The following is a 15474-nucleotide window of genomic DNA, read 5'->3' on the forward strand; positions in this document are numbered from 1 at the left end:
GCCAACCTGTCAAGCATCTGATCAATAAATGGAAGAGGGAAGTGATCCTTCCTCGTGGCTTTGTTCAGCTTTCTGTAATCCATGCAGACTCTCCATCCTGTAACTGTTCTCGTGGGGATGAGCTCATTCTTTTCATTTGCTACCACAGTGATACCTCCTTTCTTAGGTACACATTGTACGGGGCTCACCCAAGAACTGTCAGAAATAGGATAAATGATGTCTGCATCCAGCCATTTCAGAATTTCTTTCTTCACCACCTCCTTCATGATAGGATTAAATCTGCGCTGCTGCTCAACAGTTGGCTTACTACCCTCCTCTAGCAGAATCTTATGCATACAATATGAAGGGCTGATCCCTTTGATGTCTTCTATGGTCCATCCAATAGCCGATTTGAATTCTCTCAAAATCCTTAAGAGCTTGTCTTCCTCACTACCTGAAAGGTCAGATGCAATAATGACAGGTAAAGTAGATGCATCACCTAAAAAAGCATACCTCAAGTGTTCAGGTAATGGCTTGAGCTCCAAGGTAGGTACTTCCTCAATTGATGGTTTGAGCTTTCCTTTAGCATTCTTGAGGTCAGAAGTACCAAGAGATTCAAACGGCATGTCCAGCTTTCGCCTCCAGGGAGAAGCATTCAGATATTGTAATTGCTCGTTGCCATCTTCATCATCGCTGTTAAAATCCCCCACTAAGGCCTTTTCTAATGCATCAGACATTAGCATATGATCGAGTTCTGAAGTAATCGCAGAATCAATCACATCCACTTTTAAGCACTCCTCATATTCTGTAGGGAATTTCATTGCTTTGAATACATTGAAGGTCACATCCTGATCCTGCACCCGCATAGTAAGTTCACCTTTTTGCACATCTATCAAGGTACGGCCAGTGGCCAAGAAAGGTCTTCCCAAGATTATGGGAATCTTCTTATCTTCCTCGAAATCCAGAATAACAAAGTCTGCAGGAAAAAAGAGCTTGTCCGCCTTGACTAGCACATCCTCCACTATGCCCCTTGGTTAAGTAATAGAGCGATCAGCCAGTTGTAGAGACATGTAGGTGGGTTTTGGATCAGGCAAATCTAACTTTTTAAAGATCGACAACGGCATCATATTGATGCTTGCTCCCAAATCACAAAGGCACTTGTCAAACGATAACTTGCCAATGGTGCAAGGAATTGTGAAGCTACCTGGATCTTTAAGCTTTGGAGGTAACTTTTGCTGCAGAACAATGCTGCATTCTTCCGTTAGAGCAACGGTCTCAAGGTCATCCAGTTTCACCTTCCTTGAAAGAATACTCTTCATAAACTTCGCATAACTAGGCATTTGCTCCAGAGCCTCAGCGAAAGGTATATTGATGTGAAGTTTCTTGAACACCTCCAGAAACTTACTGAACTGCTTATCCAGCTTTTGTTGCTGCAATCTCTTAGGGAAAGGTGGTGGAGGATAGAGCTGTTTCTCCCCTATATTACCCTCAGGCAGAGTGTGTTCAACAGTAGTCTTCCTTGGTTCCGCCGCTTTCTCCTTTTGCTTAGCTTCTTCATCTCTAACTTCAGCTTCTCCTTCTTTTGCCTTTTCAGCATCAGCAACTTTCCCAGACCTTAAGGTAATAGCCTTGACTTGCTCTTTAGCTTCCTTCCTGCCTGGTACTTCCGTGTCACTGGGAAGTGTTCCAGGTTGACGATTGAGCACTGCATTGGCTATTTGACCGATTTGATTTTCCAAGGTCTTGATAGAAACCGCCTGACTCTTGCATAACAACTTAAGTTCCTCAAAATCAGCACTAGTAGGTGCAGCTGCACTTCCCTGTTGAGGATATGATTGCCTTTGAGCATACTGCTGTGGTTGCTGGAATCCAGGTGGATTAAACTGTTTACTCACACCTTGCTGATATGGTGGCTGAATAGCATTCTGATTATTACCCCAGCTGAAATTTGGATGATTTCTGTTGTTAGGATGATAAGTAGCCGGCACAGGCTGCTGTTGTCGCTGATAATTGTTCACATACTGAACAGATTCGTTGAAAAGAGAACACTGATCCATAGCATCATAACCTGCAAAAAGCTCACAGACCATAGCTATTTGATTAACTCCATATGTAGCTAGAGAATCAACCTTCATCGACAGCGCTTGGAGCTGCGCTGCAATAGCGGTGGCTGCATCGACTTCCAGAATACCTGCTACCTTCCCAGGCATCATCCTCTGAGTTGGGTTTTGGTGCTCATTTGCAGCCATAGTCTCGATAAGATTATAAGCCTCAATATAGCTTTTGGCCCACAAGGCGCCTCCAGCTGCTGCATCGAACATGGGCCGAGATTGGGCCCCCAAACCATTATAGAAACCAGTGATCACAATCCAATTGGGCATTCCATGATGTGGACACTTTCTCAACATTTCCTTGTATCGTTCCCAAGCTTCGCACATAGATTCTGTAGGTTGCTGCGCAAACTGAGTAAGAGCACTCCTCATAGCAGCAGTCTTTGCCATCAGATAAAACTTCACCAGAAACTTTTGCACAAGATCTTGCCAAGTAGTGATGGACCCAGCTGGTTCAGAATGTAACCAGTCCTTAGCTTTGTCCCTCAGTGAGAATGGGAAAAGCCTCAGCTTGATAACCTCATCAGTCACGCCATTATACTTGAAAGTACTGCAGATCTCGACAAAATTCCTTATGTGCATGTTGGGGTCTTCAGTCGCAACACCTCCAAAAGAAACAGAATTCTGCACCATCTGAATAGTGCCCGGCTTGATTTCAAGGTGTTAGCTTGAATAGCCGGATGAAGAATGCTCGACTGAATGTCATCAATTTTAGGCCGAGAAATATCCATAAGGGCGGGATCGGCCTGAACAATACAATCACCCATGATTACTGGTTCTTTCTGCTCACTTCCTGAATCCGAATCTTCAAAATCTATCTTCTCTGGAATATCAAGAACTTCATCTGTCTCCTCAGCTGTATCTAAAGTCCTCTTGTGAGTACGAGAACGAGTTTGCATAAAAGCTCGCTAAAGTACCTGAAACACAACCAGAAACAATAAGTAACAATTACGTCTTAATCACTGAGTCCTAACGACCAATGATGGTAAGTACATAAACTAAACAAATACGCCGAGTCCCTGGCAGCGGCGCCAAAAACTTGTTAGTGCGAAAACACGCGCTAATAATACACGCAAGTATACGCGTTCGCAAGTAATATAGAATACTTTCTAGTTCGTTCCCACAGAGACTCAGACTAATTACTGTTCAGTTATACTCACTCACCAATGTATGATTACTTCTCAATATTAAGACACTAACAATTAAAATTGTTGACTAAATATTAACTACAATTAAGTACTTAATTAACCACTTAATTAACACTTCGAATTAACAATATTAAAACACTCATGAGATCACAACTTCATTACTACTTCCTTCAATAGTTATTGTTATTACCCTTAGCATGCAACATCGATGATATTAATCGAATAACACGAAACTGATAAAAGCCAACTTTCATTGTACTAATACCATTCTACCAAGCATCCACAATTAAGATAGAAATTGAATAGGCATCAATTATGTTGAGTTCCTATATGTCTACAGAAATTGACAACATAACGATTGAAGCACAAGTTATTCCTTTTGATTACACAGGGCGAATAAAACGGTTAGAGTTACCCACTAATCATGCACATCATACATGAACCTATGCTAGCATGGCAAGTTCTAAATCTCGAGATCCACTGTCGCTTCACAAGAGATTAACACCCTATCTTATATGTTCGCGACGCACATAAGACGAATACGCACAACCAATACTAGATATCATACAATCATCACACACTAAGGTATTAAACAACTAACTAAAGAATTCCATAGTAAATCCGTTACGACCCCATGATCACGATTAGCCCATGATAGCACTTATCGTCATCATGGGTTCATATGAAAACATGATAAACAAATATAAGAGAATAATAACTAAACTAATTATATTAAACCAGAGTACGTCACAAGAGTAATAGGGTCAAAGCAAAGAAAACTAGCATCCAACGTTACAACGAAATAAGAATCACAAGAAAATATGCTTCCTCTTCGTTGCGGTGTGCTAACACGGTCTTCTTGCTTGTCTCCTTTTCTCCTTGCTTAATACCACGATTCAACCTCGTGAAAACGTCTCTAAATCTACTTATATAATAGTCCCATAAAACTCAGATTATATAGAAGTTGGAAGCTAAACAGAAGTAGAAGTCTAAAATAAATTATCAAATTTCCCGACCCTGCGCGGCCGCTCAGCATAGCTGAGCGGGCGCTCAGCTTTCTGCGCGGCCGCTCAGCATAGCTGAGCGGGCGCTCAGGACCCTACTGGAATTTTCCTAAGTTTGCTCCGTTTCTTCGCTGTAATCTGCCCCTTTCTTTACTCTCGCAATGCTTAACACATGCCAAGACTTATTCTTGATGATTACTCCCCCGAAATGTAACTAATACCCTGAAATGCACAAACACTAGAAAAACGCATCAAATACACAAAATACTCGATTTCAAGACACCAATTTAAGCTATTTTAAGACGTTATAAGTGGTATAAAATGCCACTTATCAAAAGCTACTAGAGAACTCAGAGAGATATCGACAAGTCAATTGAAGACATGAGCTTTGGAGATATCGACAAGTCATTTCTTCACTAGAGAACTCAGAGTTATCGACTGTTGGGTCCCAATGTGTTTGTAGAAGGGGGGGTTGAATACAAACAGTACCGAATAATCGAATTAAATGCGGAATAAAAAAAATGTGAAACAAAATTCAAGTTAAATAAAAATATTATTAAACTTGAAAGGTGTTACAACAACGGTATCGATTACAAGGTATTAATCTCAAATCAATTATCACAAATCTAGAATAAATTCGACATGAACTTTTTCTATTTTTGCAATAATTAGAATCAAATGCTAAACGCGATTTGAGATTAAGTTCTAGGGATTTTGATCCGCTAGATTGATACACACGAACAAAAGAATGATTTCTAGTTGATTGGATTTAACTTTACAAGCTAGAAATTGTGATCTTGAATTAGCAGATAAGATGAAATATTTGGCTGCTTTTTCTCTCTGTTTGTTCTTTGACTTGTGTATGGATAGATGAACTTCTGCTGCTTCTTTTTCTTTTTAAGTAAACAGCCGAATGCAAATGAACTGCAATGACAATCCTGTAAGCTTGCATGACAATCGGTGAGACTATCCTTTTGAATTAGCAAGACAATCATTTGAACCAGCATGACTTTCGGCAGGACAATCTATTTGAACTGGCATGACTTTCGGTATGACAATTGATTGTCATACCGATTGTCACATAAGTACAATTCAGATTGTCTTGCAAAGATTAATAACAGATTTTTAATCTAATAAAAATTCTAACAAGACAATTAAATGAATTAGCATGACTTTCGGTATGACTATTGATTGTCATACCGATTGTCATACTAATACAATCAGTTTGCCTTGTTTCAATTTAAATAGATTTTTAAACCAATTAAAAACCTGAAAATCCTTAATATTAATTCTGAATTAATTAATCAATTAATTTAATTAATCAATAAATTAATCTTTGCAGATATAATTTATTTTCTTAATTAAATTATATGACTTAATTAATTAATAGAGAATTAATACTAACCTTGAGCAGCATCCAATCTTCTGATAATCTTCTGAAAATCACTGAGACTTATGAATCAATTCCGTCACTTCAATGTTGACACTCGATGTACTGTCTGGTTCATGAGTGACTAACTTCCGTGACGTTTCTTCATGTCTTGACTTTGATACTCTGATTTTCTTCAGATTGAATCCTTGTAATTAATGATACTCTGACGAGATCTCTGTCACTTGATTAAATCCACGATCTTGATTTATATCACTGAGGCATGATCAACTTCTTGAACTTCTTCCAGTGAATTAACTCCTCAAGTCTGTAGATGAACCTTGTCTCTGAATCCTTTGACAGATATTACTTTGCGAGATCTCTCTGACGGTCGATCCACTATTTACTTATTACATTCTTATTTGAGTTGAGTTGAATCCTCGAATATACAAATAGGCTATGACATATGACTTACAATCTCCCCCTATTTGTTTGTTAGACAATAACACACAAATACCTAGAGGATAACTTAACTAACAAATAAGAAAAAGATATAAACATACATGCAAAGTAAATAGTAGAAAAGTTCTGGACTAGATTTAACATTTTCCAGATTCCAAGTAGATGTTCCTCTAGACTGAACATATCTTCAAGTAGTTCCATCTTCATTTGTACAACCACATTTCCTGTTGAGAAGCCCATATCTCTTGCTTCTCCCCCTATGAGAATCAACTGATTAAAGAAGATCACCTTCGTTTTACCACCTCTCCCGTACAATAGGATCCGCAGATAAAAACCAATGGTACTCCCCTAACAGCTTCTTCCCTTACTAGGAAATCACCTTGTGTTTACCACCTCTCCCGTACAATAGGATCCGTAGTTACAAACAACAATGGTGTGGTGTAGTGTACAAGTAGGATCTTTTTCTTACTCCCTGCTATTTCTCCCCCTTAGTTGAGGAATCCTCCAAACTATTACTTAAGCTTCTATCTCCCCCTTAAAGAAGGAATGTATGCCGTCGTCTGAAGGAGTTCTCATATTTCACTTGGTTGGAAAAGAAATAACAAGTAGTTTCTCTTTCTTCCTCACTGTGAGTGTGTGATCCTGTTTTAGTGTACCTCACATGTGTTTCACTCTTCTCTCCACTCGTGTTTACACTCTTTCTCACAAGTGTATCACTCCTCTCATAGCTCCATAATCCAGCTGTACCTGCAAGGAAAATCACCTTAGCCATCCTTTAAGGAGGTCACAGGTGGTGCAATGGGAGTTCACAAATCCCCATCCTTGTTAAACTCGTCAGATGAATCTGAGTCATAATTTACAAGTTGCTAGTTTCCCTTTTAGGGTTCCAGATTTGAATTCTGGGAAGGTAAACAATGATCCAACGAATTTAGCATAAAGATCAAAGTTCCCTTCTAATGTCTGTGAAGACATTTCCTTGTGACTTATCAGGTAATATCTGAATCATTGTCAACAAGTTGCCGATCTGCACCTATGTCAGATCCACTATCCGCAGATGCATCCAGGGGATTTAAGCCTGGGGAGGTAGATACTGACCACTGACATATGGCTTTTGGATCAGTATCCTCTCCTAACACCTGTAAAGGCAATTGGTCCACTAACGAACCTTGAACAATTGAATCTGACCTTAAAATGGTCGAAACTCTTGTTTCCGTCAACTCATCCTTTGTGTGTGTAACCTCTCCTTGTGCATCAAGAATTGATTATGTTTGAAGTGGTGACACTACATTGGATACCTTGGCCGACAGGCAAAATTCAATAGATGCACCCTGTTGAGAGAATGAATCTAGTAACTGATTTTGTGCCTTTTCAGCCATTACATCTTTTTGAGAAGATGTATGGGGGCTAGCAGTTGTCTCGGTTTAAATACTACTCATCTATGTAGGAGACAGAGCTACTGGGTTGACTACAGAACCTTCCTTATGTGGTGCACTAGGCACTATCTCCCTCACGCTCATTCATACTACATTTAGTGGTAAGAGAGTGTTGGTTGGTTCTGTTTTTGTGTTTGTCTTTACAGTCTGGGATAGATGTTGTGGGTTTTCAACCTCATGACTGTCAATGAAAGAAAGTCATTGGAGACTGAACCTGTAACACAGAACATATGGTAATAGAGAGAAAATGATTTACAATAGTGATTTCAAAAGATTTTACATGAAATAAAAAATCACTAATGTAGAAAGAAGTTTGATTTTGTTTTTCAATATGAATGAGTTTTTGATAAAACATTGATCACTTAGGGTAAAGTCTAAGTAATTCTCATTCATGTCAAAAGCTTACAAATATCTGCAACATAATGTTAACAAGATATCATTGACCGATACTTGTCAAGTACTTTAGATACTAATTGTTATGTTGTATAATTATGACGACTCTACTAGTTCATATAAGATTACAACTTCTGTTAGAGTGCCATACCATGTCCTTGACGATTGCTTGAGCGGTATACTAGTTCATACCAACCTGAAGTGAGATTGTGAAGAAGAGATTGCATAGTCCAATAGATCTGCAGCTGCAAAGTCCATGAACTGTGGTGCACTGACTTCCTCTTTTAACTCACCAATCAGGAGTACACTTGTACACATCTTACTAGAGTACAATTCCAAGTGTAATGTGCAGCAGGTGCCTGATATGTCATAATATTCTCAAGTCTCGTCACTGGTGCTATATGTTAGATACTGCTTCCTGATAATAACCTAGCACAATATACAAAATTACAATGATAACATTCCCAGCTTGCAAACAGCCATATCCCTCAGATAAACCTTTGCTGTTATCTCCAAAGGTAACCATGGGGCCAGCTTTCTCAACCACATTTGATAGCAGGGCTCTATCTCCGGTCATATGTCTTGATGATCCACTGTCAAGAATCCACACTACCGGTTACACCTGTATACTACCCTGCACTTCAAATGGATTAGACCTTCTTCGGAACCCAAACTTGGTTGGGCCCGGCATACTTGTAGAACTGACCTTTGTCAGACAAAATAACATTTTTAATTTTAATGGTCTCAACATTCTCAATGACTGAACATTTGACCTTGAAAACAGCCTTAACAAATTTCTGTTTAAGCTTAGGCACAATTGTCTCCTTTCTAGCCTTAGAAGGACTAGCAGTCTTAGACCTATCATGCTTCTTGTTATTCACATGCTGACGAGGAGTAGTCTTATCATTAGACACATGCTTACCATTAAAATAAGCATACATCATATTAAAAGCACAAGACATACAATTAGCAATACCACATGCTTTATGAGAGTGATTAACAGCAGGCAATTTATGCATGGTAGACATGGCATTATTGTTATCCAACTCATGTGTGTCTGAGTTAGTCTCAGTTGCTTTCACAACTTTGACTGGAACTTTCGACTCACTTGACTTGGAAACAATCTTCTCATAAGCATGATCCTCAGCACGTATTTCTTCTTGAATAACAGAAGAGGTCGCATCAAATGGTTCAGCAATTGATGCTTTATAGAGGGGTTCATCAACACCCTTAAGCACATGTGGTACTTCCCTCCCTTTAGCACATACATGAGGAGGGGAGTTTATGCCTAATTCTCCAATAGCAGCATTGTAATCATAACCTATTCCAGATGTTTGATTAACAGCTTGCTTACTGTAGAACTCTTTAGCCTTCGAACAAGAATTGAAGTAGGCTCTAACCTTAGTCTCAAGACCGGTGATCTTGTCTTTGAGAATAGTTTCGAGTTTTCTATAACAGTCAACTCTATTCTCTAGAAAGGATACCTGTTCTTTTAATTTGTCTTGATTAATGTGCACAAGTCTTAATTCATTGACCTCTTTCTCAAGGTCTGTGATCTGTAAACTTAACAGTTCATTATCACGACGTGCACAATCTAAGTTACCTCTTAGATGATAAACCATTTCAGCATCAGAAAGTTTTACCTCTATTCTTGACGATGAAGCTTTTCCATCAATAGCCATAAGAGCAAGATTTCCTTCATCTTCATCTTCACTGTCAGTATCATCCCAGCTTCTTCCCTTTGCCAGATAAGCCCTTTCAGAGTTCTTTCTTACTTGCTTTGGCTTTCTACATTCTGTGGCAAAGTGTCCCAACTCATTGCAGTTATAGCATCTAATGGTGCTTCGATCAACCATCCCTGTTTTGTACCCACCACTGCTGGTGTTAGAGGATGAAGATCCACCTTTCTGGAATTTGTTGTAGTTGGACTTGTACTTAAGCTTGGGATTCCTCCTGAATCTGACATGGGAGAATCTCTTGACAATTTGGGCCATTGATTCATCTTCCAATTGCTCCAGCTCTTCCAAGGAATAAAAATCATCACTTGATTGATTTGTAGTAGGAGGATCATATTCTGCTACTAACTCATTTTCCTCGCCCTTGGAAAACTGTACCATTCTTTCTAACTGTTGAGATTGTTGTTGTTGTTGACCTTTAGCTACAAGTGCAGTAGATGTGCTGACCATTCTATCCTTCCCGTAGACTTCCTTCTGTTGAATCTGCTCCAACTCATAGGTTTTTAACACTCCATAGAGCCTGTCCAAAGAAATCTCACTCAGATCTCTAGCTTCTCTAATGGCAGTGATTCTATGTTCAAGATGAGCTGGCAGTGTTAAAAGGAACTTTTTGTTGACCTCCCTGATTGAATAATACTTTCCATTGATGTTCAGGTTGTTGATCAACGCATTGTACCTCTCAAACACTTCAGTAATTCCTTCTCCTGGATTTGATTTGAAATGTTCATATTCAGAGGTTAGGATTTCCAACTTGTTCTCCCTAACTTCCTCTGTGCCTTCATTAATCACCTCAATAGTTTCCCACGTGTGTTTGGAATTTTTACAGTTCATCACATGTCTGTTCATCAAGGGATCAAGGGAATCAATTAATATTAATTGAAGGCTGGCATCCAAGGAGGCTTCTTCCTTCTCAGCAGGAGTAAAATCTTCAGGCTCTTTTGGATAGGTTCTAGCTTCAGTAGTCACCACACCATCTATTATTACCTCCGGTTCAATAACCATCGGAGTTTTTATACCCTTCTTTAACAAGTTTGAATATTTGGGATTTGCAACTTGTAAAAATAATAGCATCTTCTTCTTCCACATGATATAATTCTCTTTATCAAATTGTGGAATTTTAACGGTTCCAACTTTATGTGAAGTCATTATGAATTTTTGAATAAATAAAAATTCAAGGAGTTGAAAAATCACAAAAGTCTAGGATCTTGATTTGTTCGTTAATCAGAAGGCTCTGATACCAATTGTTGGGTCCCAATGTGTTCGTAGAAGGGGGGGTTGAATACAAACAGTACCGAATAATCGAATTAAATGCGGAATAAAAAAAATGTGAAACAAAATTCAAGTTAAATAAAAATATTATTAAACTTGAAAGGTGTTACAACAACGGTATCGATTACAAGGTATTAATCTCAAATCAATTATCACAAATCTAGAATAAATTCGACATGAACTTTTTCTATTTTTGCAATAATTAGAATCAAATGCTAAACGCGATTTGAGATTAAGTTCTAGGGATTTTGATCCGCTAGATTGATACACACGAACAAAAGAATGATTTCTAGTTGATTGGATTTAACTTTACAAGCTAGAAATTGTGATCTTGAATTAGCAGATAAGATGAAATATTTGGCTGCTTTTTCTCTCTGTTTGTTCTTTGACTTGTGTATGGATAGATGAACTTCTGCTGCTTCTTTTTCTTTTTAAGTAAACAGCCGAATGCAAATGAACTGCAATGACAATCCTGTAAGCTTGCATGACAATCGGTGAGACTATCCTTTTGAATTAGCAAGACAATCATTTGAACCAGCATGACTTTCGGCAGGACAATCTATTTGAACTGGCATGACTTTCGGTATGACAATTGATTGTCATACCGATTGTCACATAAGTACAATTCAGATTGTCTTGCAAAGATTAATAACAGATTTTTAATCTAATAAAAATTCTAACAAGACAATTAAATGAATTAGCATGACTTTCGGTATGACTATTGATTGTCATACCGATTGTCATACTAATACAATCAGTTTGCCTTGTTTCAATTTAAATAGATTTTTAAACCAATTAAAAACCTGAAAATCCTTAATATTAATTCTGAATTAATTAATCAATTAATTTAATTAATCAATAAATTAATCTTTGCAGATATAATTTATTTTCTTAATTAAATTATATGACTTAATTAATTAATAGAGAATTAATACTAACCTTGAGCAGCATCCAATCTTCTGATAATCTTCTGAAAATCACTGAGACTTATGAATCAATTCCGTCACTTCAATGTTGACACTCGATGTACTGTCTGGTTCATGAGTGACTAACTTCCGTGACGTTTCTTCATGTCTTGACTTTGATACTCTGATTTTCTTCAGATTGAATCCTTGTAATTAATGATACTCTGACGAGATCTCTGTCACTTGATTAAATCCACGATCTTGATTTATATCACTGAGGCATGATCAACTTCTTGAACTTCTTCCAGTGAATTAACTCCTCAAGTCTGTAGATGAACCTTGTCTCTGAATCCTTTGACAGATATTACTTTGCGAGATCTCTCTGACGGTCGATCCACTATTTACTTATTACATTCTTATTTGAGTTGAGTTGAATCCTCGAATATACAAATAGGCTATGACATATGACTTACATCGACAAGTTTACATTCATTAGAGAACTCTGAGTTATCGATAAGTCAAAGTCCACTAGAGTACTCAGAGATATCGATAAGTCAAAATTCACTAGAGAACTCTAAGTTATCGACAAGTCAAAGTAAAGACATGAAGCTGAGAGATCTCGACAAGCCAAAGTCTCATTCGAGAACTCAGAGACCTCTATAAGTCAAATTCACTATGGAGTATTAGAGATCTCGATAAGCCAATATACTTATCGAGATCTTAAGTTCTCTATAGACCAAATGGAGATCTCAAGGTAAATTCTCAAAGTACAAAATGCAGACCAGTTCAATATCCAAGATATACAATCAACAAATAATCCAACCAGCTGGATTGACAAGTCTACAAAAAGCAGCTTGAAGGATGTGCAAGATCAATGGTGAAGATTAACTGGCAAAGGAAGATCAAGATAATCACAGGATGCTAAAGATATGTTAAGCTAGAAATAGAAGATTCACTTTTCCTAATATGGAAATGACAAGTGATAGTTTAGTAAAGGTTATTAGCATGTCTTATTGTACACTGTGTAAACTTGTAGTTAACTGAGTTATAAAGTTAACACTGGTCTTTTGTAGTTGTAACAATTCAGATAGAAAATCTTGTAACACTCTTAAGAAGAAGCTAAGCTCTTTATCAACAAAGAGCCTAGAAATTTTGTAGCAAAACATTCTTAATTTTAATATAAAATTAAGTGAGTTTTGAAGATCTGTGTTCTTTATTTTTGCAAGTTTAATTTCTGCATGAACACTCTTTCACTACAAGATTTAATTTACTTTGTTCAACCATAAAAGATTCAAGAAAAGTTTAAAAACTGTAAAACACATTCACCCCCTCTTTATGTTACCCCCTCTTTATGTTATTCATTTCCTAACAAACTACAAAAACTAAATAAGAAGGAGTCACGTAAGTTAGCAAAAAAAAGGGAGTCACGTAATAATATAAACCAACATTTTATTTACTCAAAAATTAACAACATACATATTTTTTACAAAAATAGTGCGGGAATGAAAATTTTATAATTTTTCAACATAAAGGGCAAAATTATAATTTGACATCCATTAAAATAGCTCAATTTACCCATAGTTCTCTTTTAATATATAGAAAAGAGTTTTAAAGTTTTATAATAAACTACAAAAACTAAATAAAAAGGAGGCACATAAATAATATAAACCAACATTTTATTTATTCAAAAATTAAAATAATAAAAAAATTTAGAAAGAGGATGAGGGTTATTTAATAAGAATTTTAAACTAAAATAAAGAAGTTATGTAGTGTTTGAGTAGGAAGTTTGAGGTTCGATATTTAGTAGATACAAAAGCACACCTATTTCCCTTGTCCTCTTTTAATATATATATATAAGGAATTTTAAATTTTTATAATAAAATTAAAAAAACTAAATAAAAAGAAGTCATATAAATAATAAAATCAACATTTTATTTACTAAAAAATTAAAATAACAAAAAAATTGATAAAAAGAGAAGATGCGGCTTATTTAATAAGAATTTTAAAATAAAATCAAGAAGTTATGTAGCATAGTGGTAATAATATGAAATGTTTGAGTAGATTGTTGAGGTTTCAATTCTTAATAAATACAATAAAATATATATTTTTAACAAAAATCATGTGAGAATGACATTTTTAGCAAAATTGTGTTTTGACGGTAATTAAAACATGATTGCTAAATGCAGTAAAAAATTTATCCGTGTAGTAATAAGTAATTACTATTATATCCCTTATCTTACATTAAATACATACATGGTCATGAATAAATTAGCAATTCCCAATTTCACATACACGTCGCCCTATATTTGTAAGTACTTTTTTGATTTTATTTTTTATAAGACATTTTCACTTTTGTACATATATTAATATTTTAATATACTTTGAGTGATTAGTTAAAAAATTAATTTTTAAATAATATTTTATAAATTAAATTATATACATATTGCCTATTTTATTTACAAAAAAATACCAATACTATTTTTAATTATTCAATCAAAAAATATTAAAATACGTGCAAAAATCAAAACTCATATAAAATGTTTTGTTTTTATCTACTCAAGGTAGTTCAATCTTTTTTTACCTCATTCCTCTTTTAAATATATATTTTTACTTTCTATAAGCAATTTTTTCTATTATTTTATTCCGATTACAAACATAGTTTACTAAATTTTGTGACCTTAGTTTTATATGCTCACTTTTTATTTTACAATAATTATTATGATTTGAGTCAAATATAAATATTTTTTATTTCACTAATAGTATTTCCATATTTTTTCAAATAATTTTATTACATTAAATTATTATTTTATCAAAAATACTAGTCAATAAGACAATTTCAGTTAACAAATTAGTGCAATTTGATTAGTTTTGGTTAATAAAAGATTACAAAATTAGTAGTAAATCTTAAAAAAAGCAAAACATGTGTCATGTTTATCGGCCTATTTAATGCTTGCAAGATTACAAGATTGATATTTAAAGTTAGAGGTGAGGGACATAATAGTAATTACTAATAATTTTTACTGTATTTAGAGCAAGTCCAAAAATGTTTTAGTTGAAGCCTTAAATATAGTATAAAATATTATGTCCTAGTAACTTAGGACATATTTATCTTACTTCAACTTTAATATTTTATTCTTAAAAGTTTACTTTCATTAGGGCTATGAGAAAAGAAGTGACTTAAAAATAAGGTAAAAGAGGTTATTCTAGTGATATAAGATATCATGGACACTGTTGGAACTACCTTCCTTGTCAAATATCCTAAATTTTGATTTAGGACATCATACAAGGCACATGTTGGACTTGCACTCACCACCACCCAATTAAAATGACTCAATTTGCTGGGAAACTAATTTGAGAACCGGGGAGTATATACCAGGGAATATGAGTAGACACGACAATTTTGGACACGACACGACTTACACGACACGAAACGATACGAAAATTTAGTGTTTATGTTTGAATTTTTAATACACGACACGAAAGTACACGAACACGAAAGTACACGGTCGAGATTTAGTGTCGGTTTTGTATTTAACTTTCAAATACACGACACGAAGTATACGATATAAATAAATATTATAATTAAATTTTAATATTTTTTATGAATATATGTAGAATTATAATAAATGTATGCATATTTATTTTTAAAATATTATTTGATTTCA

General features: G+C 35.6%; 1 non-coding gene across 1 annotated transcript; it reads left to right on the forward strand.

Moving 5' to 3' along the window:
* The first annotated feature begins 2358 nt into the window (after window positions 1–2358).
* LOC141715601 (small nucleolar RNA R71) lies at window positions 2359–2465 on the forward strand. Its single transcript, XR_012572358.1, has one exon. It is a non-coding gene; the product is annotated as a small nucleolar RNA R71 (small nucleolar RNA).
* The last annotated feature ends 13009 nt before the right edge of the window (window positions 2466–15474 follow it).

Source organism: Apium graveolens, chromosome 3 (assembly GCF_009905375.1).
Source record: "Apium graveolens cultivar Ventura chromosome 3, ASM990537v1, whole genome shotgun sequence".
Lineage (NCBI taxonomy): Eukaryota > Viridiplantae > Streptophyta > Magnoliopsida > Apiales > Apiaceae > Apium > Apium graveolens.